Source organism: Lynx rufus, unplaced genomic scaffold (genome assembly GCF_022079265.1).
Source record: "Lynx rufus isolate CCGP_SWC_20201006 ecotype Redwood Valley unplaced genomic scaffold, mLynRuf1.p SCAF_14, whole genome shotgun sequence".
Taxonomy (NCBI): domain Eukaryota; kingdom Metazoa; phylum Chordata; class Mammalia; order Carnivora; family Felidae; genus Lynx; species Lynx rufus.
The window spans coordinates 14,662,094-14,688,913 of NW_025814828.1; the positions used below are offsets into that span (position 1 = coordinate 14,662,094).

At 38.4% G+C, this 26,820-nt stretch overlaps 1 protein-coding gene across 1 annotated transcript in view; it reads left to right on the forward strand.

The window, feature by feature from the left end:
• Nucleotides 1-26,820, forward strand: part of CDKL5 (cyclin dependent kinase like 5) — a 192,591-nt gene that overhangs the window by 98,458 nt on the left and 67,313 nt on the right. The window lies entirely within an intron of this gene.

Sequence of the window (26,820 nt, forward strand, 5' to 3'; positions counted from 1 at the left end):
TTTTTAAGTTTGTTTATTTTGAGAGAGAGAGAGAGAGAGAGAGAATGAGTGTGAGTGGGGAAGGGCAGAGAGAGAGAGAGAGAGAGAGAGAATCCCAGGCAGGCTCCACACTGTCAGCACAGAGCCTTGACATGGGGCTTAAACTCACAAACGGCGAGATCATGACCTGAGCTGAAATCAAGAGTCTGATGCTTAACCTACTAGGCCACCCAGGTGCCCCCTCTTTGTTAACATTTTGATCTTGAGATAATTACAGATCACATGCAACAATAAGAAATAATAGATTCCATATATTCTTCAACTAATTTCTCATCTTGCATAATTATAGTAAATACCACAACCAGAAAACTGACATTGATGTAATCCATTGACCTTATTCAGATTTCACCAATTTTGTGTGCACTCATATTTGTGTGTGTGCATGCACATGCATATGTATAGTTTTTATCACTTGTGTAGATTCATGTGACCACCACAGTGAAGATATAGAACAGTTTTATCATAAGGATCCCTTGTGCTGTTTATAGCCACAGCTGCACCCCTCCATTCCCCTCTCCCTAACTCCTCACAACCACTAGTCTGTTCATCTCTATAATTTTGTCATTTCAAGAATACTGTTTAAATGGAATGATACACTGTATAGCCTTTTGAGATTGGCTTTTTTCACTCAGCATAACTCCCTTGAGACCCATCAAGTTTTTGTGTGAATCACTAGTTTGTCCTTTTTTATTGCTGAGTAGTAGTCCACAGAATGGAGGTACCACTGTTTATTCACCTGTCAAAGGACCTGTTGAAGATTGTTTCCAGGTTTTGGCTACTACAAATAAAGCTGCATGAACATTGGTGTACAGGCTTTTTTGTAAACAAAAGTTTTCATTTCCCCAGGATGAATGCCCAAGAGTGTAACTGCTGAGTTGTAAATGAATATATAGTTTTGTAAGAAACTGGCATATTCTTTTCCCAGAGTGGTTTACATTCCCATCAGCAATGTGTCAGTGATTTCATTTCTCTACATGCTCCCTAGCATTTGGTATTATCACTGGTTTTTGTTTTATCCATTCTAATAGATATGTAGGTGATCTCATTGTAGTTTAAATTTACATTTCTCTAATGGCTAATAATGTTGAGTAGCTTTTCATGTGCTTATTTGGGATCTGTGTATCCTCTTCAGTGAGAGAGATATATACATATATTTATTCTGGATTAAAATCCTTTGTTGGATATGTTTGAAAATATTTTCTCCCTGCTTGTAGCTTGTCTTTTCATCACTTAATAAGGTCTTTCACAGAGCTAATTATTTTAATTTTGATAAGGTCGTTTATTTTTCTTTTTATGGATTGTGTTTTTGGTGGTAAGTCTAAGAACTTTTTGTCTAGTCCTATATCGTAAAGATTTTCTTCTTTGTTTCTAAAAGTTTTATAGATTTACATATAAGTAAATATAAGTCCATGATCTTGAATTAAAGTTCATGATCCATTTTGAGTTAATTTTTGTCTAAGTTGTGAGATTTTAGGTTGAGGCATTTTCTTTCTTTCTCTCTCTCTCTGTTTTTTGGGGGGGAAAGGGTGCTGTGGATGTCCAATTGCTATAGCACCGCCATTTATGGAAAAGTCTCTCCTTCCTCCACTGAATTACTTTTGCAGGCAAAAATCAGGTGTATTTGCATGGCCCTATTGATGTGTGTGTTTATCCTTCGGCCAGTATCACACTGTCTTGATTACCATTCTGTAGCTCCGTAGTAACCCTAAACATCAGGTGTGATGATTCCTTCCATTTTTATTCTGCTTTTTCAAAATTTCTTTAGCTATTCCAGGTCAGGTGCCTTTCCATTTTCATTTTAGAATAAATTTGCCTATATCTACACAACACTTGCTGGGATTTTTTTGTTGTAATTGCATCAAACCTTTATTATCAATTTGAGGAAAATTGGCATCTTGTTGAGTTTTCTAATACCTGAGTACAGTATGTTTCTCAATTTACCTAGGGTTTCTTCAGGTTTTTTTCATCAAGATTTGGTAATTTTCAGGATACAGATCCTGTACATATTTCATTGTTTATATCTATTTCATTTCCTTGGAGTAATTGTAAATGATATTTTGCTTTTAATTTCTGTCTCCCATTTTTGTCACTTGCATATAGAAATGTGATTGATTTTTGTTCGTTGACCTTATAGTCTACAATCTTGCTAAACTTAGTTCTAGGAGATTTTGGTGGATTCTTGGAATTTTTTAATGTAGGTGGTCATGTCATTTACAAATAATGTCAGTTTTATTCCTTTTACAATCAGTATGCTTTTTCTTTCTTTTTCTTGGCTTGTTACTCTGATTAGAACTTTGAACACTGTGTTCAGTGGCAGTGATGAGAGGAGACATTCTTTTCATGTTTCCGATCTTAAGGGCAAAGCATTCAGTCTTTCATCGTTAAATATGATGTTAGCTATAGGGTATTATGGATGGTATTTGTAAAGTTGAGGAACTTACCTTCTATTCCTTGTTTGCCAGAGGTTTTTTCTTTTAGTCATAAGTGGGTGTTTGGTTTTGTCAAGTTCTTTTATTGTATCAGTTCATATGATCATGTGATTTTTCTTCTTTACTCTGTTGACATGGTTTTCTTTTTTTTTTTTTAAGTATTGAGATACCTTACATTCTTTCTTTTTCTTTCTTTCTTTCTTTCTTTCTTTCTTTCTTTCTTTCTTTCTTTCTTTCTTTCTTTCTTTCTTCCTATTTTTGAGAGAGAAAGAGAGGGAGAGAGAATCTTAAGCAGGCACCATGCTCAGCACAGACCCCAACTTGGGGCTCAATCCCATGACACTGGGATCATGACCTGACCTGAAATCCAGAGTCAGACGCTCGACTGACTGAGCCATCCAGGTGCTCCTACCCTGTTGACAAGGTTTTCAGATGTTGAATCAGCCTTGCATATGTAGAATAAATCCAACCAGTCACGGTGTACAGTTCTTTCTACACATTGCTAGATTTGATTTGTTAATGTTTTGTTGAGTGTTTTTGTGCATGAGTTCCTAAGAGATACCGGTCTATAGTTTTTGGATTTTTGTGTGCTGTCTTTGTCAGGTTTTGATATCATTGTATTAGTAGCCTCATAAAATGAGTTGGGAAGTGTTTCTTCTTCCTCTCATTCCTGGAAGAGATTGTGTAAAATTGATGTTAATTGTCCTTTAAGTGTCTGATAGAATTCTCTAGTGAACCCATCTGAGCCTGAAAATTTCTTTTATTGGGTACTTTAAAATTACAAATTCAGGGGCACCTGGGTGGTTCAGTTGGTTAAGCATCTGACTCTTGATTTTGGCTCAGGTCGTGATCTCATGGTTCATGAGATCAAGCCCTGGGTCGGGTTCTGCGCTGACAGTGGGGAGCCTACTTGGGATATTCTCTCTCTCTCTCTCTCTCTCTCTCTCTCTCTGCCCCTCCCCCACATGCATACACTACCTCTCTCATCAAATAAATAAGCATTAAAAAAATAAAATTACAAATTCAATTATTTAATAATTATGCAACAATTTGAATTGTTGATTTCATCTTGGTTAAGTTTGATAGTTTGTGGTTTACCAGGATTGGCCCATTCTTTCTAAGTTGTCAGATTTAGGAGTGTAAAGTTCGTGGTAAGGGCTGTAGGGTTCTAGGGATCTCTCTCCTGTTTTGTTCCTGATGTTGAGAATTTTTGTCTTTTCTTTATCTTGCTAGAAGTTTATCAATTTTATTAATCTTTTAGGACCAGTTTTTGCTTCATTGATTTAATCTTTTAAATTAAAAAATTTTTAAGAAAATTTTCTTTATTTTCCTGTTTAAAATTTCACTGATTTCTGCTCTTACCTTTAATATTTCCTTCCTTCTTGTTTTGTGCTTATTTCTTTTGCCAGTGTTGAGGTAAGAATTTAGATTATTGATTTGAGAGCTTTCTTCTTTTCTAATGTGTGCATTTAGTGCTACAAATTTCTCTGTTAGTACTGCTTTAGTTATACCCATGTTTTGATTTAATGTATTTTCATTAAGTTCTTTGAAATTAAAATTTCCTTTGAGAGTTTCTCTTTGCATGATGTCTATTTTGAAATCCTTGTCAGATAATTCTGCCATCTCGTTGTTAGCATCTCTTGATAGTCTTTTCTCATTCATGTTGAGGCTTTCCTAGTTCTTAGTATGATGACTGATTTTCTGTAGAAACCTGGACATTTTGGTTATTATGTCATTAGACTCTGTATCTTACTTAATCTTCTATCTGGTCTGCTCTGGTAAGGTGACGGCCACAGACGGGGCTGGTAGTTCATTTTGCTAATTCTGCCTCCATTGATACCCACTGGGGAGGGGCTCCTTGTTGCTGGTATGGATGGGAGTTTGGCTTCTTAAGTGGCCTCCACTGACAATCCCCTGGCAGGGGCTTAGACATGCTCCCCATTCCGCCCTTACTGGTGTGGATGGAGCCACTTTTTCATTTGGCTGGAGTAGAGTGGATGGTTATTGTCTAAAAGTTTTCTTGCCTAGGCTGCTCCTTGCCTGGTCCTTTACCTGGAGAGCAGGCTTTTGTTGGGGCTATTTTTAAATCTGTGCCCATGGGCTTTTCTGGGTTGCTTGTTGAAGTAGTCTTAGTAGGGTTGCTTTAAAATTGTCGTCAGATAATTCCAGTTTGATTCATCTCTGTGGTGATGTCTCTTGTCTTTTCTCATTCAAGTTGTGAATTTCATGGCCCTTGGTATGATGTGATTTTTTTTTTTTAATTGTATCCTGGGCAGTTTGGATATTATGAGACGCTAGATTCTTTTTTATTTTATTTTATTTTATTTTTGTTCAGGCAGCCCCCCTGTTGAGTGGTAGTTAGCATGATAGGTGGCTAGGTGCAGCTTCCTGCGTGGCACCCCCCACCCCTACCTCCACAGAGGAGGTGTTGCTCTTAGTTGTGCTGCCTCCTTGCAGAATGGCGGGGGGAAGTGGATGTTTACCTCACTTGGCCCTGCTGACACCCCTTCCCAGAGAAAGTGGACCAGTGCTTCCACTGCCCTTATTGCCTCTGCTCTGTCCTGCAGACACCACTGTGGCAGAGGGGCCAGAGTACTGTTGGCTGCTTCCACCTGGAGGGAGGTGGAAGATCAGCCCCTGACCAGACTTGCCAATATGACAAGATGGAGAACGGAAGCTGTGCCTGCTTCTGTCAGGCAGGAAATGGGAGATTAGCTCCCCGCTCAGGGACAGCACCAGGTGGGAAGTTAGGGAGTTGGAGCCCTGCTGCCTGCTTCTTTGGAGCTTGTGTGCGCACATGCATGTGTGTATCAGTACAGAGTGCCTGCCTGCTCAGCCCCCCTGAAACCTCAGTGGGATGGTAGTGCAGTTTTTCCATTTATGTTTGCCTAGAGTAGGGGGAGTATTGCCCAAAAGATTTTCTGTTGGCCCATCCTTTTCCTGCTCCTTGGGCTCTAAGAGTAGACTTTTCTTGGCACGTTTTTATGTTCGCCTCTTGTTGGTTCTAGGTTGGAGGATTCTGCAGCACTCTATTGGGGATACCTAGGAAACAGTGGGGAAACCCAGGGAATTCCTGCCACAATGTTCCTCAAGTCCCAAAGTCCTGAGGCTGTCAGCTTCCTCTTTGCCACCTTGTCTTCCTATGCTTGATTGTGTGTTATATACAGGGAGTTTTAGATTTAAGAGGAAGGACCTGGGAGAAACAGGGTTACTCCATCTTTACCAAAACACAAGTCTCCACGTGTGTAAAAATTCTGCAAACACTGGTTTATATGATAATATCAATTTGTTCCTGAAATATACCACGTGTCAGGCACTGTGATTGGCCCTGGGGACTATACAGATGGTACTGAGATGTCGTTACCTTCGCACACTTTGCCATTTTGTAGAGTTCAAAGACCTGTGAAATAGATTTTATTTTGCTTCATGACACTCATGTAGAAAACAATTCTTTATTTTAGAGAGGAAAAGAAATCTAGCTCCACACCATGTGGCTTGTGGTATTATGGAAGCTCCTTTGCTTCCCATTGGCTGAAACAAGCTGCCTTTGGTTTATGAAGTACCAGGCAAATGGGGAAGGGGCCTAACCCTTAAGTGCCTTGTTGTTCTCATGGTTATCATTGTGTTACTTGGGTTACCATTAAACCTTTTGCCAGGCACTACCCTCCAGTGGGCATTGTTCCCCTGGCCCCAGCTCTTCAGGCTGTGGTGCTTCATGATCGGACTGGAGGAATCTCTCCAAGTACCACCACTGTCTGAAGTCCTGGACAGCCCTCTGCCTCATGCAGCAGCCCCAGCCCTGTGACCCTCTTAGTCCTGGAGGGACATCAGCTCTCTCTGACATTAGCCTATTGGATGGGAAGTTCAGCTCCACTGCCTTTGTGAGTCTGGGCTTTATAATAATAAGAACCGTTAGTTCTCCCTAGGTATAGGAGAAGGAACCCGCTCCTCTGCTCCCAGGGACAAACCCCGTGCTCTCTGAGTTCCTCTGGAAACTTGCTTTGGTGATTTGGGAGTGTCTGAAGTAGAGCATTTTGAACTTTATCCCTGATGATAGTAATAATAACAACAACATTTGGCTCATGTTGTGTTGTGAGCATTTTACTTGGATCTTCCTTGTATCTTCTTAGTCAATCCTAATAGCCTCAGGAGTAAGTGACATTACTAGACACAATTTTCAGAAAAGGAAATTGAGGCACCGAGAAGTTAAGTAACTTGCCAAAGGTCACTCACCTAGTGGGTGGTAGAGCCATGATTGAAATCCAGGCAGATTGGCTGTAGATCTGAAGTTCTTAACCTTCTTGTAGATGTGTGACCCCTTTTTAGAAACACATTTAGTTTTCTTATGAAATCACATAGATAGATCTGGCACTGAGAGTATGAAAAATAACCAGTACATATCTTATATTTTAAACTGTTTGGAGTATAGTCCTCTAATAATCAGATTTTTTTTTAGTTTGTTTCAGACAGTAGGAAATAATTATTTTGTTAGAAATTTCTGCATTTTTTTTCAGTTGTTCAGAGTTCAAGAGAAAATTTAGCCAGATTATATTTTATTATATACATCTATCATTTGTCACATTTATTTATACATCTATGATGTTTTCTGTTGCCTTAGGTGCCTTTTTGTTCAAATGCAGTTAGTAGAATAACTAGAAGGATATACTTCACGAGTCATCATGTTAATGTTATCCATGCCATTAGACTTAAATTCTACTTTAGGGACTTATTGTAAAGTACTTAAAATGTAGTCAGGTTTTCCTCTTCAGAAGAGGTTTGTGCTGCCCTTTACCTTGCTTTTTCAGTGAAAATTTAAATTTTCTCATTCATATAAATGTGGAATCAAGTTTCGTTCACATGCATATTCTGTGTACCAGGTAATATAACCTAACAGCTTATTCTATTCCTTATAAACATAGTATTTTCTATTCCTTATAAACACAGTGTTGAATATAAAATTTCTGTCATGTTTTGTTAGAGAATAATGTGTAATTTCTCTTAAGGTAATTCATTAATTTGCAATTTTCATGTTGTCGGTGCTTTTTTTTTTCTTCCAAATTTACATCCAAGTCAGTTAGCATATAGTACAACAGTGATTTCAGGAGTACATTGCTTAACGCCCCTTACCCATTTAGCCCATCTTCTCTCCCACAACCCCTCCAATAACCCCTCTGTTTGTTCTCCATATTTAAGAGTCTATTATGTTTTGTCCCCCTCCCTGTTTTTGTATTATTTTTGCTTTCCTTCCCTTGTGTTCATCTGTTCTGTGTCTTAAAGTCCTCATATGAGTGAAGTCATATGATATTTGTCTTTCTCTAATTTCGCTTAGCATAATACCCTCCAGTTCCATCCACGTAGTTGCATATGGGAAGATTTCATTCTTTTTGATTGCTAATACTCCATTGTATATATATACCACATCTTCTTTATCCATTCATGCATCCATGGACATTTGGGCTCTTTCCATACTTTGGCTATTGTTGATAGTGCTGCTATAAACACTGGGGTGCGTGTGCCCCTTCGAAACAGCATACCTGTATCCCTTGGATAAATACCTATCAAAATAACACCAGCATTCTTCACAGAGCTAGAACAAACAATCCTAAATTTGTATGGAACCAGAAAAGACCCCAAATAGCCAAAGCAATCTTGAAAAAGAAAACCAAAGCAGGAGGCATCACAATCCCGGACTTTAAGCTGTATTCCAAAGCTGTAAACATCAAGACAGTATGGTAATGGCACAAAAACAGAAACATAGATCAATGGAACAGAATAGAGAACCCAGAATTGGACCCACAAACGTATGGCCAACTAATCTTTGACAAAGTAGGAAAGAATATCCAGTGGAATGAAGACAGTCTCTTCAGCAAGTGGTGGTAGGAAAACTGGACAGCGACATGCAGAAGAATGAACCTGGACCATTTTCTTACACCATACACAAAAATAAACTCAAAATGGATGTCGGTGCTTAAATTTCCACAGGCATTTAACCACTCTGTGACTTACCTGAATCAAATATCTTTCAAATTCATATAGAAAAATCATCAATGCCATTTAAATATGTTCTTAGTTGATATATAAAGGGATCTTTGTTAGTTCTAGCTCAAGAGAAGCCACAGAAAACTTAAAAGTAATTCATTAAGCAGACATGCCTGCTGTGGTGAGTCCTGCTGGATGTTGCGAATAAAGAATACAAAGGGCATGATGCATGATTGTGGAGAGCCCATAGAGAGAAGGCCCAGGACATGCCTCAGAGACCTCATCTCTGACCACATGACCACAAAGATGTGGTCTCTGCCCTTGAAGAGTTCATAGGCTGTCAGAATGAAAATGTCAAGGGGGGAGCCTGGGTGGCTCAGTGGGTTGAGTGACCGACTTCAGCTCAGGTCATGATCTCACGGTTTGTGAGTTCGTGCTGACAGCTCAGAGCCTGGAGCCTGCTTCGGATTCTGTATCTCCCTCTCTCTCTGCCCCTCCCCCACTTATGCTCTGTCTCTCTCTGTCTCAGAAATAAATAAACATTAAAAAAAAAGAAACAACTAGGTCATTCCTTTCAAAACTCAGGTGGTTGGTCTTTTTAACAAGATAATATTTCAGTCTTTCTGTGATGTTTTTAGTTAAAATGTACATATCTCTATTCTCTCTGTGTCCATTGCTTCATTTCTTCTTGGTCCCTGTAAGATTCTTAAGAGGTACTTAGAGCAGCTAAAGTGCCTAACTCATTTAGCCTACCCTTTTGGAGTATCTTTCTGCTAGGTCTTAGGGGCATAGAGTTATGTGAAGTGTGTGGGCTGATGGATCTTAATTCCAGTCTGAGGTGGGACGTGAGGCTGAATGGCATATCCCAGATTCCACTGCGGCTGTGGTAAGAGCTTGTAGTGCTAGGGACCACAAAACAACCTGGAGGATCTTGAAGTGCTTCCCAAAGGAGAGTTTTAAAGGAAAAAAAAAGAATTAACTAGAATTAGCAGGGTTTGCTTCTTGTGATTTAAGTAGCAGCTAAAAAAAATAATAAATAAAAAAATAAAGTCACCTCATGGGTACTTCCTTACCCAAATAAATATTCTACTGAATTGCACAGTACCTCTTACCTGGTAGGAGCTTGGAAAATGTTTGTTGATTGAATAAATGAATCAATGAAGAAAGGATGAATGCTAGAGGCAGAGTTTAAGCAAGTACTGGGAAGGTTCACTTGAGAAATTGCAAATAATTAGCTGTTAAGGAGCGGGGGCATTTTGTTTGTTTTTGGTTTTTGGTTTTTTTGAAGTTAGGAGATGAAGCATGGAGTTAAAACTTTATACTGGAAACCTTGGAAAGCTGCCAGGCTGCATGGTATGTAGCACATCTTTCTTTTCCTCAATCTGGTGATTGACAACAGAGTATGTTTGAAATATCTATCATGTGCAAACTGATGACCTCACTGAGGTCTTGGAGAATCTTACTAGAAGAGGATTTCAACCAGAATGCTTGAGTGATATTTTTGGCATCAAATAACTAGCCACACAATAATTTTCTTCATTTTATAGAGTGTTTCTTGGCTAATTCTCTTGAAAAAGTGAACAGTTTGAGACTTCTTTTCCACAGTTAGTTTAAAAGCATGGTCACTTTTGGGATTTTTGTCCTTTCCTCTTTTGCTTTCGCACTCAAGGTGGCCGGCCCAGCTTCCTTATGTGATGGTGGTAAAGAGTTCCATGCCTGTATGACAAGGTGGTACAGTTCATTTCTGTGGACGTTTTTGTTACATACCTATTATATGTAAGATAAAGTGCTGAGTACTTGTCTATAAAGGCAAACCAGACTTAGTTCTTTCAAAAATATTTAGGCTGTTTTATGTTTGATATTCATCTCTTTCCATGGTAAGAGAAAGTGAATGTGGTGTTTTCTAGTTTGCTCCACAAAGCATAAAAGATAAAACAAGTTTTAACTAACTTAACTCTAGATACTTGGAAGATAAGTTTTTAAGAAAAACTTGCTACCTATGTTGAATGTAATTTTCAGTTCTCTACATGAATATGGTTATGGCAAAAAGCAGGGACTTGGAGCTTGTTTCAGATGTTAGTTATACCATCTTTGTCTGCATATGTGTGAGCATGTCTATCAGAATGTATGATCACATGGTCCCTGGAGGTAATCCAGTTCAGTTGTTTGAATAGAGAGCTTCTACGTTTCTCTCACTCTCCCTATCAGTCTTTCACATTTTGGCAACATTATAGTAAACTGAAGGACCTTATGCCTTAGGAACCTAAAGATGTTATATAGAACATAATTTCTGTTGCTTTTGAACTTTGGAGTTTCCTTTTTTTTTTTTTTTTTTTTTTTTTTTTTTTTAGTTTATTTATTTTGGGAGAGAAGGAGAACATGAGTAGGGGTGGGGAAGAGAGAGAGAGAGGGAGAAAGAATCCCAAGCAGGCTGCACACCGGCAGCACAGAGCCCAATGCAGGGCTTGAACTCACAAACCATGAGAGATCATGACCTGAGCTGAAATCAAGAGCCTGACACGTAACCAACTGAGCCACCCAGGTGCCCCAAACTTTGGAGTTTCCTTAAGCATGTTTCTGTCCAAAAACGCAGGCATATTTCTCATGAATCAGAAAAAAACATGTTGTTTTGGCTTTCTTTACCAGTTTTCAGTATTCCCATTTTTCTTTATAGGAAAATGTCAAAGTAGGGCCCCAAATCAAGGATTATAGATTTCATATTTTATATATACATGTATGATCCATCAGCTTATTGATGAATAAAAGGAAAATAGAATGAAGCATTCTTTTTTTTTTTTTTTGGATACATATTTTTTAAATTTTTAGTAAGCTCCACACCCAACGTGGGGCTCAAATTCACAACCCTGAGATCAAGAGTCACAGGCTCTACTGACTGAGCCACCCAGGCGCCCCAAAAATCAGACATTCTTAAGCAGTGGTTTTACAGTCATTTTAGCAGTACTGTTTCTAACTTGAGCAGCAGGTGTGAGCTTATACTCATGGGCCTGATTTTTGTTAGCACTTCCAGGAAGCAGTGAGCAAATTGCCTCTATTGTAGCTCTGCTACTATTAGCATTCTATACATTGTTTACCCACCGATGTCTGAAAAACTTAAGTCTGCTGACTTCAATAGTATCTACATAATTTCTTGGAAAAAATTGGCCCTAAGAAAGTTAGGCACAGTCATTCCTTCCTTCAGTAAAGGAATCCGTAGCAAGCTATTTGTCTATCACTAGTTCAACAGGACAGTAGATTTTTGTCTTCATTTGGACCATAGTTTTTTATGTTGATCATCAGTCTGTTTAACTTTAAACCTTTCTCCCCCCCCCCCCGTCATTGTATCTGAATATTTATTTAACAGGGGTAATATTTCTGGAATACCTGGTGATATATCTTTGGTGAATAAATTGTTTTTTTTTTTCCTGACTTTTTCTTCTATCCTGGTTCCAGGTGAGAGAGTAGGGTGAATGCCTCTGTGTAGGGGAAATTATTGTAAGACTTAAAAGAGAAATGATAGGCCCTTTCCGGGTGCCAAAGACATATATGTGAGCAGAACAGGCAGAGTTAGGGCAGGCAAGTCTTGACTTTCTCCCCCCGGCCCCCATTACCTCAAGGAACTGAAATTCTGGATTTAGGGAGACAGTAGGTTGAGGGTAAAGCCAAAAGTGTAGGAAGCTTATGCTCCATTCCCCTTTTGGAACTGAGGAAACTGCCTTGCAAAGTTGCCTCATCACAATGGAAGCAGCAACAGCAGGGTAAAATGTGGCATGCTGTGGTTAGGTGGAGAGAGGATTCCTGGGTCTCCTTCAGCTTGTGATTGGCCCCTAAGGAATCTCCAAGTTACTTCACACTCCAGGGAGCTGGGTTGAAAGCCAATGAACCTGTCAGTGGGATGCTGTATTGAGGGGCAAGCCAACAGCACTATAGTTGATAGCCAGGTTGTGGGTATAAATGAGAGTCTGGATGCCTTCACCCTCAGTTAAAGCAGTGAATGAGCCAAACAACCAGGCCAGACACCCACACATAACCTGAGTCCACAGTCCCCATGGGGTCCAACAGCATTATCAACCAATGTCTGGGGTTCAGGGCTATAAGGCATCTTGTCCTGGAGAGCAGAGTCTCAGGGGACAGTATAAGGGCCTCTGTGTATTTGTCTGAGAACCCTTCCCTTACAGTGAAGTTCTGTAATCCCACCCACATCCATACACCCATTTGCCATCTTGGTAGAAACAGGGAGAAAATCTGAGGGGGAAACTGACTATAACAAATCAAAGCCACACTGAGATACCACCTCACACCGGTCAGAGTGGCTCAAATGAACAAATCAGGAGACTATAGATGCTGGCGAGGATGTGGAGAAACGGGAACCCTCTTGCACTGTTGGTGGGAATGCAAACTAGTGCAGCCACTCTGGAAAACAGTGTGGAGGTTCCTCACAAAATTAAAAATAGGTCTACCCTATGACCCAGCAATAGCACTGCTAGCAATTTGCCCAAGGGATACAGGAGTGCTGATGCATAGGGCACATGTACCCCAATGTTTAGAGCAGCGCTTTCAACAGTAGCCAAATTATGGAGAGAGCCTAAACGTCCATCAACTGATGAATGGATAAAGAAGATGTGGTTTATATATACAATGGAATACTAGTTGGCGATGAGAAAGAATGAAATCCTGCCATTTGCAGCAACATGGATGAAACTGGAAGGTATTATGCTAAGTGAAATAAGTTAGAGAAAGACAGATATCATGTTTTCACTCATATGTGAATGTTGCAAAACTTAACAGAAGACCATGGGGGAGGGGAAGAGGAAAAAAAAATTAGTTACAGAGAGGGAAGGAGGCAAACCATAAGAGACTCTTAAATACACAGAACAAACTGAGGGTTGATGGGGAATGGGGGGAGAGGGGAAAGTGGGTGATGGACATTGAGGAGGGCACTTGTTGGGGTGAGCACTGGGTGTTGTATGGAAGCCAATTTGACAATAAATTATATTTTAAAAAATGAAAGAGCATCAAAATTGGCAAAGATGAAGTCAAGCTTTCACTTTTTGCAGATGACATATTATACGTGGAAAACCCAATAGACTCCACCAAAAGTCTGCTAGAACTGATACATGAATTCAGCAAAGTTGCAGGATACAAAATCATTGTACAGAAATCAGTTGCATTCTTATACACTAATAATGAAGCAACAGAAAGACAAATAAAGAAACTGATCCCATTCACAATTACACCAAGAATCATAAAATACCAAGAAATAAACCTAACCAAAGATGTAAAGGATCTGTATGCTGAAAACTATAGAAAGCTTATGAAGGAAATTGAAGAAGATAGAAAGAAATGGAAAAACATTCCATGCTCATGGATTGGAAGAATAAATATTGTTAAAATGTCAATACCACCCAAAGCAGTCTACACATTCAATGCAATCCCAATCTAAATTGTACCAGTATTCTTCTCGAAGCTAGAACGAGCAATCCTTTTTTTTTTTTAGTGTTTGTTTATTTTTAATATGAAATTTACTGTCGAATTGGTTTCCATACAATACCCAGTGCTCATCCCAAAAGGTGCCCTCCTCAATACCCCTCACCCACCCTCACCTCCCTCCCACCCCCCATCAACCCTCAGTTCTCAGTTTTTAAGAGTCTCTTATGTTTTGGCTCCCTCCCTCTCTAACCTTTCTTTTTTTTCCCTTCCCCTCCCTCATGGTCTTCTGTTAAGTTTCTCAGGATCCACATAGGAGTGAAAACATATGGTATCTGTCTTTCTCTGTATGACTTATTTCACTTAGCATACCACTCTCCAGTTCTATCCACGTTGCTACAAAAGGCCAGATTTCATTCTTTCTCATTGCCACGCAGTATTCCATTGTGTATATGAACCACAATTCTTTATTCATTCATCAGTTGATGGACATTTAGGCTCTTTCCATAATTTGGCTATTGTTGATAGAACAAGCAATCCTGAAATTTGTGTGGAACCACAGAAGACCCCGAATAGCCAAAGTAATATTGAAGAAGAAGACCAAAGCGGGAGGCATCACAATCCCAGGCTTTAGCCTCTACTACAAGGCTGTAAGCATCAAGACAGCATGGTATTGGCACAAAAACAGACACATAGACCAGTAGAATAGAGACTCTAGAATTGGACCCACAAAAGTATGGCCAACTAATTAATCCAAACCTTAAGAGACTCTTAAAAACTGAGAATAAACTGAGGGTTGATGGGGGGTGGGAAGGAGGGGAAAGTGGGTGATGGGCATTGAGGAGGGCACCTGTTGGGAGGAGCACTGGGTGTTGTATGGAAACCAATTTGACAATAAATTTCATGTAAAAAAATAAAAAAAATCAAAGAGACTATAAACCAGAAAAGACTGAGGTATCACAGAATGCAAATTAAATCAAGGTCAGAGCTAGTAAAGAAAGGTTAAAAGTTATAGAAAGTTAAAAAGCTGCAATTTCTTGGCACATCTTAGATCTAGAGTTTGAGGATATATTTCCAAAGTTAAATTTAAATTTTGTACTCTTTGTTCATTATTGAGCACAGCTTAAGTCAATGATTATCTGATTGGGGATGTAGATTGCTACAGTTGCCATGCCTAATTAATGTTCTGTCTCATTTGATCACTAGAAGTAAGTTTTTTATTTTCTCATTATCTACTTATTGTTATAAAATAAGGACAAAATGAAATAAAGTTCTACACAGTTGTGCAACAGCTGTGGTATGGACAGGATAGTTAACATTACTAAACTGAAATGCTGCTGTCTGGCAGGCATCATTACCATGTACTCTTTGAAATTACCTTTCATTTTCAGACACAACCACAGTTTGAGTGTGGTGTAGACAAAGTGGTTTTAGAGCATCTGTATATAATGTCTGAAAGAGTTCTATGAAAATTAAGTGTATCTTGAATTTTGTATGATCTATAAATAGGGAGCTAAATTGTTTTGAAAGTCTCTCCCTTTCTATTGAAAAGAGTTGCTATTTGCCCTGCCATAGAGGTTAGTGAAAATTGTTCTTTGGATGCCTAAATTTTCCTCTTAATAACTGCATTTTATTTTTTGAACTTTGTATTATCTAATCTATAATATTAACGTAGGATAGCAAATTCATATTGGTCTGTAACTATGAGGTGAATTATTTTTAAATAATTCATTTTAAATCAACTTTATTGAGGTATATTTTACATATATACAACAAGATGTACCCATTTGAAGTGTACATTTCTATATCCAATGTAGATTGGAAATTGTAAATTTCCAATCGAAATATCCATTTTTATTATCCAGTGTCCAGGTTGACCCTGATCCACTAACAGTCATACTGGGCCTTGTTAGATGTACTTACAAAGCCTTTCTGGATATGTGGATTTGTTTGTATTTATCAAGTAAATGTAGACATTTATGGTTTCTATTCTTATATTTATGGCACCCAATTGTTGGCCATTTAGGTAGCTCTAAGTCTCACACTAGTATAGGATATGTTCATTTTTAATGTTCAAATAAAAGTCGTTGAAGACTTTATTGTAGGAATTCCAGTGGCCTCCTTAAGAATATGGCTTACATTTACAGGAGAGCCTCCCTTTTGATTTTCTCTTCCCACAAAACTCATGGTCTGTTATCTCACCTCTAGAGGCTCTTCCCTTCTTTCTGTTCCACATGGACCCAAGCTTTACCGCTTTTCTTTGATTTTGCCAAAGCACCGCTAATACAAAATGACTGGATGTTTGTGGCATGTTTCCACTAAGGATTTGGTGACCTCATTACTAAACAGGACCATAAGCAACATGTTGGCCAGTTCTCAGATCTGTGACTATTTCTGTCATGGGAATGCTTCATGTCCTAGAAATGTTAGATATTAGTAGTTATGTGACATCTCTGTTTTTATACTATGTTTTTTCAGGCTGGAGGAAATCTCACTAGTTTTTTTTTTTTTTTTTTTTTTTTTTTTTTTTTTTTTCAACGTTTATTTATTTTTGGGACAGAGAGAGACAGAGCATGAACGGGGGAGGGGCAGAGAGAGAGGGAGACACAGAATCGGAAACAGGCTCCAGGCTCTGAGCCATCAGCCCAGGGCCCGACGCGGGGCTCGAACTCACGGACCGCGAGATCGTGACCTGGCTGAAGTCGGACGCTTAACCGACTGCGCCACCCAGGCGCCCCTCACTAGTTTTATCATAGAATGGAGTAGAGGTGATGGTGAAGGATAACAATCTTTATTTTATTGTTTTAGGTGGAGAAATAAATCAATAAGTGCTAATTTTTTAATTTTGTAGGGCTTCTTATATAACTTGATAAATTGGCAACCTTGTAACTGCAACCATTTTATATAGTAATGCTAAAGAAGAGGTTTTTAACAGAAAGAATGCAGTATCAGTTTTGCAGTGCATTTTTGTGATTTGTTGGAGGCTAGCATAGCAAATAGCAAAATAGGTTTTTAATCAAGATACTGTAATTCCCTCTGAACTTTAAGAGCTTATTCAAATTCTTGCCTACTAAAGGGCTTCTGGAGAGGGCCAGATGAAATTTTAAAGAGTCTTATGTTTCATTATCTTCATTTTTTGAAACTTTTTAAAGAAAGAAACAAACAGTTCTATCTTAATATGTCTCCTAGGGATATACTGTTCTTTTAAAAACTTAAATGCATATGTTTGTATTCTGTGTTCTCATGTTTTATTAACTTTGAAAAAAGTCCCTCTATACCAAAGAATGTCTTTTTTTTTTTTTTTTTTTTTTTTTTTTTTTTAATTGTGCTAGGAAAAGTTATTTCTCTGTTAGGCTCTAGTGGGATTAGTAAATGATGCCCAAAAATAAGGATGACCTGGGCCAGCAGGATGTAAATTTTGAATTGGTGCTGCCATACAGTGAGACATTTACACTGGGTCTTCCTCTGTCTTGTTCGGTACACTTTGGGACCAGTCATACATTATTTTTCACCCACATGCTTGTAGTCCAGTGGTAGAGTCAGACTTTTATCCAAGTGGTCATAAAATATGTGAAAGTGTCACTTTAGTAAAAATTACGAAGAGATGTTTGCCAAGAGAACATATGGGGCTTTAGACTTAGTCACAAGGCTGTGAGAAGGCTTCCCTGAGGAAGTGAGGAATTGTGCCAAGGTCTGAGAGAGAGGTAATTTAGGGTTGAGTGGGCAGGGGAGGGCAAAGCTTTTAGGAGCAAAGGGAACTATAGTAGGGGAGGTCTTGGGGACGATGGCTGTCGCTCACCAAGCAAGGACGACCTAGGGAGAGGAGGCTAGAGAGCGTGCCCAGAGTGATCCCTTGATGGGCCTTGCTGGCTATGTGAAGGGGCTTTGACATAGTCTTTAAGGGCAAGGGAGTTTTACTAGAGTTTTAAGGGGAATGGTGGAGTGGAAACAGATTTCCATTTCTAAATAGCCACCTGGCTTTCCCAGTGGCAGACACATTTATATTTGAAGGGTTAGAAGGCTGGGTAGTACTCCACGTGGGAATGCAAAAGGCTTGGATTGGAATGGGAGTCAGGTAGAGCAGAACTGTGGACTGATTTGGGAAAGATTTATTTAGGAGGCTAAATTCAACAGCACTTGAGTAGACTTGGGGTTGTAGATAAGGGAGATATCAAGAGTGACCCTAAATATCTAGCTAGATATTTATCTGGTCACTGAGCTGTGGGGACAGGAGCCAGGACCAGGAAAAGAGGGAGTGGTTAGGCATTCTTCCTAGATATTTTATACTTCATTTATTGTCCTCTTATATCTCAATAAAGATTTATGGAGGGCATTTCCAGCACAGAGGGGGGTAGAAGGGGATTTGATGGAAATAATTTTTTTATGGAAATAAATGAGAAACTAGATTTTGTTACAGAGGAATTTTACTACTGACTTGGCTTGAAGGCAGTTGTTTTCTATGTGAGTCTTAAGATTCCACTTCCCCCATCTTCCTTTTTTGGCTGCTTGCTGTCTTGTGTTCTTGATAATGTATTAATATTTTCATGAGACAGTCCTTTTTCTAGAGGCTAAGCATGAAGTAAATTCATTATGAGTTTTCCTTGTAATGCTTTTTAAGATGTAAGCATTTTTGTGAAGTACTCTTAGCATACAAATCATAGACAGTTTAGAATTTACACCAGTATTTCCTGTGACAGTATCCCCATAATGTAAACCTTTGTAGCAGTTTTGCTAGTTATTGGTGTAGACTTTGTGTGACTGCTAAATTGCTTTTGGCCGACTGAAAAGCATCACTGAATTTTTAACAAAAAGTAAATAATATATTTTCATCTATCTTTTGGTATATCTCACTGTATAATGTTTAAATGGGGCCATGTTACAAAAGTTATTATAAAAGTAAATGTAATCTCATTTTGTGAAAATGAGATGAGTGCAGACATTTTAGTCCCATGATTAATAGCTTTACTAGTTTTTGAAGAATTGGTCTTTTAATCATCTCATTTTCACCTAAAATTTCTTTTCACGGTATATAATTCTTTTTATTTAAAAAAAAAATTTTTTTTTAACGTTTATTTATTTTTGAGACAGGGAGAGACAGCATGAACGGGGGAGGGTCAGAGAGAGAGGGAGACACAGAATCTGAAACAGGCTCCAGGCTCTGAGCTGTCAGCACAGAGCCTGACGCGGGGCTCAAACTCATGGACCGCGAGATCATGACCTGAGCCAAAGTCAGATGCTTAACCGACTGAGCCACCCAGGCGCCCCTATATAATTCTTTTTTAAAGCTTTACTTGATCGCCTCAAAGTGGCCAGTGTCTCTTTTAAGGGGGAGTGTTAACGGTGGAACACCACAAAACAGTTAAAATGAATAAACCAGAGCAGAGTGTTTCATTGTCGGCACTTTGGACATTTGGGGCCGGGTAATTCTTTGTCATGGGGGCAGTCCTATGCACTGTATGATGTTCAGCAGCAGCCCTGGGCTCTACCCAGTAGATGCCAATAGCCTCCTACCCTACCCCATTGTGATAACCAAAAGGGTCTAGAGACATTGCCAGATGTCCCCAGGCAAGGGGAGGGGCACAGTTATCCCCAGTTGAGTGCCACTGCACTAGGTTTATGTTTAAATCTCAGAAACACAATGTTGTGTTTAAAAACAAAAAGCTGGGGCGCCTGGGTGGCTCAGTCGGTTAAGCGTCCGACTTCGGCTCAGGTCACAATCTCGCGGTCTGTGAGTTCAAGCCCCGCGTCGGGCTCTGTGCTGACTGCTCAGAGCCTGGAGCCTGTTTCAGATTCTGTGTCTCCCTCTCTCTCTGACCCTCCCCCGTTCATGCTCTGTCTCTGTCTCAAAAATAAATAAACGTTAAAAATAAATAAATAAATAAATAAATAAATAAATAAATAAATAAATAACAAAAAGCTGTTGCAAAAAGATGCTCACAGTAACACGCCACTTACGTGATTTTCAATGTTCAAAACAGTAAAATCGTTTATGGGTAAATCCATTTGTGATAATAAAAACATGCATGGGGGAATGCCTGGGTGGTTCAGTCGGGTGAGTGTCCAACTTTGGTTCAGGTCATGATCTTGAGGTTCATGGGTTGCAGCCGCACATCACACTCTGTGCTGACAGCTCAGAGCCTGGAACCCGCTTCGGATTCTGTGTCTCCCTCTTTCTCTGCCCCTCCCTCACTCACACTCTGTCTCTGTCTCTCAAAAATGAATAAATGTTTCAAAAAATTAAAAAAAAATAAAAACATGCATGGGAGTGCTACATAACAATTTCAGGATAGAAGTTCCCTCTGGGGAGAGAAGGAATGGGAATGAATGAAGGTATATGTATGACATTTTACATTTCAGCGCGAGAGAGTGATCAGAAGCAAATAAACCAACATATTATCGACTTCAATCTGACCTGTTTTCTGTATATTTACATGGTCAATGTGCTTTGAACTCCTGCGGCCTATCATATAACATTTGTTGTACTTTTAAACTATTTTCATAAACATTAATATACTGACATACATTATTACCAACGTATACACTTCTGTGTATGTGAGATGTTTCATTTACTCATGTCAAACCTAAGATGTCACATAAAACCTCATGTAAAGCAGGGGCCCAATAAACTGTTCTTAGTTGACTGACTGAAATGCTCTTCTTATTGGCTATAGATTGTTTTCCTTCCTGATATGGTCTGAAGTACTTCAATTTAGTAGTTGATCTAACTTTTAATATTGGCAAACTATGGTAGTTTATAGGTGATAGATAATATAGGAAAAGAGATTTCTTGGAAAGCAGTCTAGTTTTTATCCTTGTGTATCCTGGTTAAAAATGTGTATTTCTATGGTACTTGGCAAACACATGTTAGTTCCATTGTATCTACCTGCCATGGAATGTATCCTGTGCTTGAATTTACTCCTATTTTATGTGTGCTCATAATGTAAAAATTAATCATTTATTTTAGAAGGTTTCTATGAAATAAGAGTCAGAATAAAGATGAAAATAGAGCAGACATTAGGAAACCATTAGAAAATTTTTATTGGTGATAGCATGTATTTTTGAGAAAAACACAGATGAGAAATAATGATGTCTCCCCACTGTGGAGGTGTGTATGTTTCAAAATATATCCTTCTTAGCAACAGAACTTAACATACATGGCTTGCAAAGGTGGTAGAGCATGACCATGGATGAGAGAGAAATGGCTTCCAGAATCAGATTTCATGGGTTTAACCCTTAGCTTTATTACTTCTCAGCTGTATGATCTTGGGGTAAAATATAGAAAGAACCTCATTAAAACTGTTGAATCATTATGTTGTACACCTGAAACTAATGTAACATTGTATGTCAAACTATATTCAACCCCCCACCCCACACAGCTCAGTATATCCTCATCTATAAAAAAGTAAGTAAGTAATAAGTAAGTAAGATCCTCTTCAGAGTGTGATTTGAGAATTAAATACATGGGAAGCACTTAGCACAGGGCCTGGCACAAAAATACTTAAATAGCCTAAAATAAAGCTTGCTTTTTCAGGTACCATATCGGTCTATACTGTAACAATGTCTGTGTTTGTGGGGTTTTGCTTCTGTTGAAGGAGGAGCATTTCATTGTGTAAAAGCACTTAGGACATTTGGGATATTTGCATACAAAAAATGTGGATTGAAGTATTTTAAAATACTTAAGTGTCAAGTTGTATTTCCTGCTATTTGGATGAAGAAATAAAGAATTTTCCCCAAGGTATGGCTTCCTCAGGGAAGAATTAATTACAAAATGAATTGTAGAGTATAACCTTTGGAATCCATGAATAGTAAAATCGAATCGCTATTTTTTTTTTCTGTTCTCCTTTATAATGCATGTTGGGTATTTAAATTACAGAGCAAAACATTTAAAACAATGATTTCTGAGGCACCTAGGTGACTCAGTGGGTTGAGTGCCTGATTCTTGATTTCGGCTCAGGTTATGACCGCAGGGTCCTGGGACTGAACCCTGCCTCGGGCTCCACTCTGAGCATAGAGCCTGCTTGATAATTCTCTCCTTCCTTCCCTCTGCTCCTCTCCCCCATTCTCTCTCCCCGTCTCTCAAATAAATAAAATGGAAAAAAAAAAAAAAGATTCCCAATGCTTCCTTATAAAGTATATTACCAATTTAGAGAATTCAGTTTTCCAGAGCATAATTAAATCAAGTTATGTAACTATATTTTAAATAACTTAGTAAATTTTATGATTGTTAATACCAATTAGTTGTTTTGCCAACATCTTTTTTTAATGTTTTTATTTCTGAGAGAGGAAGAGAGAGAATGAGCGGGGGAGGGGCAGAGAGAGCGGGAGACACAGAATCCGAAGCAGGCTCTAGGCTCTGAGCTGTCAGCACAGAGCCGGACATGGGGCTTGAACTCACTAACTGTGAGATCATGACCTGAGCCGAAGTTGGATGCCCAACTTACTGAGCCACTCAGGTGTCCCATGTTTTGCCAACATCTGAGGGAACAGTTGATTCTGGCCATAAACCATTGACTAGGGAGCCTTAGATAGTCACTAGCAGGAGTAAGGTTGGGTTACAAGTCTCTGTGTTCAGGATGGTTGTTCAGTGATTGAGGCATGATTTTTGTAGGGTAGAGATCTTGCGAATGATGAAAGAAATATAGACCCTCTGGATATTTTTCTATTTTTTACTACTCATAAAATTTATTTTTCATTCTCTTTCTAAATTTTTTTCAACGGAGGAAATTTATTTTGGTAAATGTTAAATGCCTTGGTATAGCTTGTTCACACATGGAGATAGCAGTACAATTCAGGAACCTCTTTCTTTTTGCATTCCAGAGTCATATAATTGTAATTTTGAGACAAAATTAAGGGTGAGGTATGGAATTACCATTAATAACTTACTTATATATTTTATCACATCCTTAGTTTGTTGTTCAAAATGTCAGCTTTTAACTAACTCCTTGTTTAAACAAAGTGAGATACTGAAACAAGTAGCAAATTATGCCTATCATGCTGACTACAGCTGGTGACATTCTGTTGCAGACGTTGTGGGGGCAATGGCATGCTTTTGTGAATAAATTGAATTTAAAACAGTTTTTCAGAGCTATTTTTCATATATTTTTCTTCTTTGTCTATACCTATATGATGTGTAGCATCTCAGGGTGGTGGTAGTACAAGTAATAAAACTTGGTGTGTCTCCTCTTACCTCTCCATTACATACCCATGAAGAGATTTAAAAAGATAACCAAAAACTGATAAAATTTCTGTTAATTAAGCTAAAAATTGGTTGTTGGCCAAGTCCAGGGAGATGGATTGAAAAACACAGCCTTGAACATCATGCTCCTTATTCTACTTTCTGAACCAGAATAGGGCAAACTGTCAAAAAGGAGTGGGACACATACTGCTTTTGGGTAGCGCCCATGCCTGCTGGAGCTGGAAACAGGTAGCCGTCTCATGGTGGTAATTGTCATTTGACCCTGAGGGAGCTGGAGTTCTCTGTCCCCCAACTAGCCTACATCAGTACCTGTATTGCCAGAATTTTCCAGCAACGAAGCACCCCAAATACAGTATGGCATGAAGCACAGAAGGGCTGGAGGCAGCAAGTTGAGTCGTAGGATTCACAGACTCCCATGGCAAGGTGTAGTGAGTGTAGAGTAGAGGGAACGGGATGTGCTAGGAAGTGTGGGTCCAGCGAACAACTTATTCTGGCAGCCCTTCCCCAGGTGATCCAGCCTCAGAGCAGCCAACACAACCAGAGGAGTGTTTGCTGGGAACCCAGGTTTTGAAATTGGGCTCGGTTGCATCAGTCGGCCTTTTGACGCTCGGGAGGCTGAAAAACCCAACTAACTTTTTGGTTGTCAGATGCCAGGCCTAGTGCATCTCTTCCAATCTTTAAAAAAAAAAAAAAAAAAAAAAAAAGGCAGGGAGGTGTTCCTTATGAAAAGATAGGGCAAGACAAAGAAAACACTGCTCTGAAGATTTAGAAGCAACACGTAGTTCTAAAAATGGTTTTTTTGTAACAAGCAGATGAACACTCCTGAGGGAGAGCCAGAAGGATATGACCTCTATGGTGAGAACAAGTTGAAACAAGGCAAAAATTATCAAAGCCAGCTGAAATAAGAAGATAAACCAAAAATGAAGAAAGTAAAAGAGCAAAATTGATGCAACAGTTTTGATTAATTCACTCGTGAAATAGTCATTCGTGAAATATTATTGAACCTACTATTCTAGGCACTTACGCAGTAGTGAATAAACCATACAAGGCAATTATGAAAGGTCCAACCTAAAAGTTACAAGGTTTCTGGTGAAAAAATATTAGGAAAATAGGTTTAGAAACAACATTTAAGGTTGCTAGAAGAAAACTTTTCTAAGTTCATTGATTTCCAGGTAATACTAGCTCAAAACCTCCCCCTCCCCCTCCCCCTCCCCCCCGATACTGTCTTCTGGACATACTTTGGTTAATTTAAAATTTTTATTCCAAAGAAAAGAAGTCCTAACAGGATCTAGGCAGAAACAAAGTTATCTATGTTAAAAATCAAATTGGCCCCTGACTTTATTTTCTGCTTCTTGTAAGAAGAAAGTGTATGGAGAAGAAGTACATGGATTTTGTTAGAGACTTTTTACTCCTATGTGCTGGAAAGTTGCTTTAATAAATGTACAAACGTACAATGTCTGTGATGTGCATGGCACTTTGCAGGGCTTTGCAGTGCATAAGATTTTATAGGGACCCCGAAGATGGTGGAGAACGTAAGGTCGCCTTCCCAGGAATTCTGTGCCTGCCAAGTTGCCATTCGTGTGTGAGAGAACTTGGACATATGTCATGACTTTCCTCAGAAAGCTACTCAAAGATGCACACTGAGCAGAATCTTCATGCAAATTGAGCTCTAAACAAGTGTGAAAACCACAGTAGAAAAGGACTGGAGGTAAAGATTGAAGCTAATAAAATATGTAAAGAAATACAGATTACATATAATAGCTCATGTGTGTATAATTACAAATTAAATACAACAGCCAAATCTATTCTCAAAAATAAATTTAACAAAATGGTAAAAGAAGAACCAGGGTCTATAATCCCAGATTAATTTAAAACAGTTTCAGGTCACAACAATCTAAATTGGTTCTGATATAAGAATCAACAGATCAATAGTGTAGACTAGACTAGAAAACTCTGAAAGAAAATCTAGAGCATGTATGTAAGAATGCTAGGAAACAACAAAGAACTAAAAATCCATGGTAAAGAGTATTGGGAAAATTGATTCAGTATTTAGAATTCTGTTGAATATAGATTCCCTCACTATGTTAAATTACAGGTGGATTAAATAAATTATAGGTGGATAAAGACTTAAGGAAAGAAATTAAATCATTAGAATATTGAGACATAACTGTGGATGAATATTAACCATACTGAGGCTAAGTAAGGACTTTGAACACAAAAGTAGTGGACATAAAGGCATATATCAATAAATGTGACTGTGATAATAAGTTATTTTCAACAACAACCAAGCCCTAAATAATTCAATGATCACATTAGTCTAGGGAAAATATTTGTAACAAAATTTGGCAACAGGTTCACATCCATGAATCAACAAGAAAAATATTAACTTTAGTAGACCTTTTTTCACTTACCAGTTGATAGAAGGAAACTTCTCTGACCTCACTGATGTCTAAAGACTTTTTCCAATGATTGTATTTACTGTTAGCTGTGGTCATAGGATGGGTATTCTTATATACTGCTGAAGTGATCTGTGAAATGATATATTTTTGGGTATCAGTTTTGGCAGTATCAGGAGCCTTTAATGTTCATACCATTTGACCCAGTTATATCACTCGCCGAATTTACTCTATGAAAAATAAAGAAGCAGATGTTAAAGTATGTTCATTGACCAAACAGTTAAATAACGATACATTAAAAATGATGGTTTTAAAAATTATTCAATGACAGGTTAAAATGTACCTCATGCAATATCAAGTGAAATAAAAGCAACATGTAACACCATATACAATATTACAATTCCAATTTGAGAAAACTTTACTGGAAGAAAACAAACCAAAATACTAGCAAGGGTTATGCCTTTTATATTTTAGGTTTTCTGTAATGAGTTTGCATTATTTTTATAAGCAGTTTGAATAAAAGTGAAATGTTAAATTCTTTCCAGCACCTTCTGCTCTTAAGTGCATGTAAGTTTCCACCAGACATCGAAGTGATTTTATATAGAAAACTTCATCTCTTTGGCTTCATTCTTTAAGTAAATATATAAACTGTATTGAGTGAGAGGGAGGGAGAGAGAGAGAGAGAGTTGAGAGGATTTCCATGATATTGGTGAAAGAGTAACTTTTATACAGTGAATTCTATTTATGAGATGCCAGAAATTAATGCATTTCTTTCTTCAAGGTGATGTAAATAAGTTCGTTGTCAGTTTAAATTTGTAGTCCTATCATGAGCAAATTTGAACTAAGTGAGACCTTTTATAAAATCAGACAAAGGTAATACTTAGGATGCAACAAAATGATGCCTGTGGGTCTCCATTTAGAGTGCAGTATAGGATGAAGCATGACCTGGAAGAACTCTGCCCTGCAATGCGAGCATTTTGACTCTCCCTGAATGCGTGTATAGTGCTGCGTCTTTCTTTGTGCCGGGAGCAGAGTTTCCCAATAGGGCGTGTTCTTTCCCTTATACCTTGTACCTTGTTGGTTATTGCCTGCTAGTGCATGCATTTGTAAAGACTTTGTTTTGATGCAGTGACAATCTTTTATTAAAAGATTTGCTCCTACAGATCTGAAAGTATAGCCACTTAGAGTACAAAAGAGCAGACCTGAGTCATTCAGAAGACCTTTCTTTATAACATATTGGCTTTGAAGAATGTATATATTATTTTGCCAAAAGCTTTTTTATTCCTTTTTTAGACCAGAATAAGACATGAGTTATTTAACCTCGTGGTACTTAGCTCTGAGCATTTTTATTTCCTTT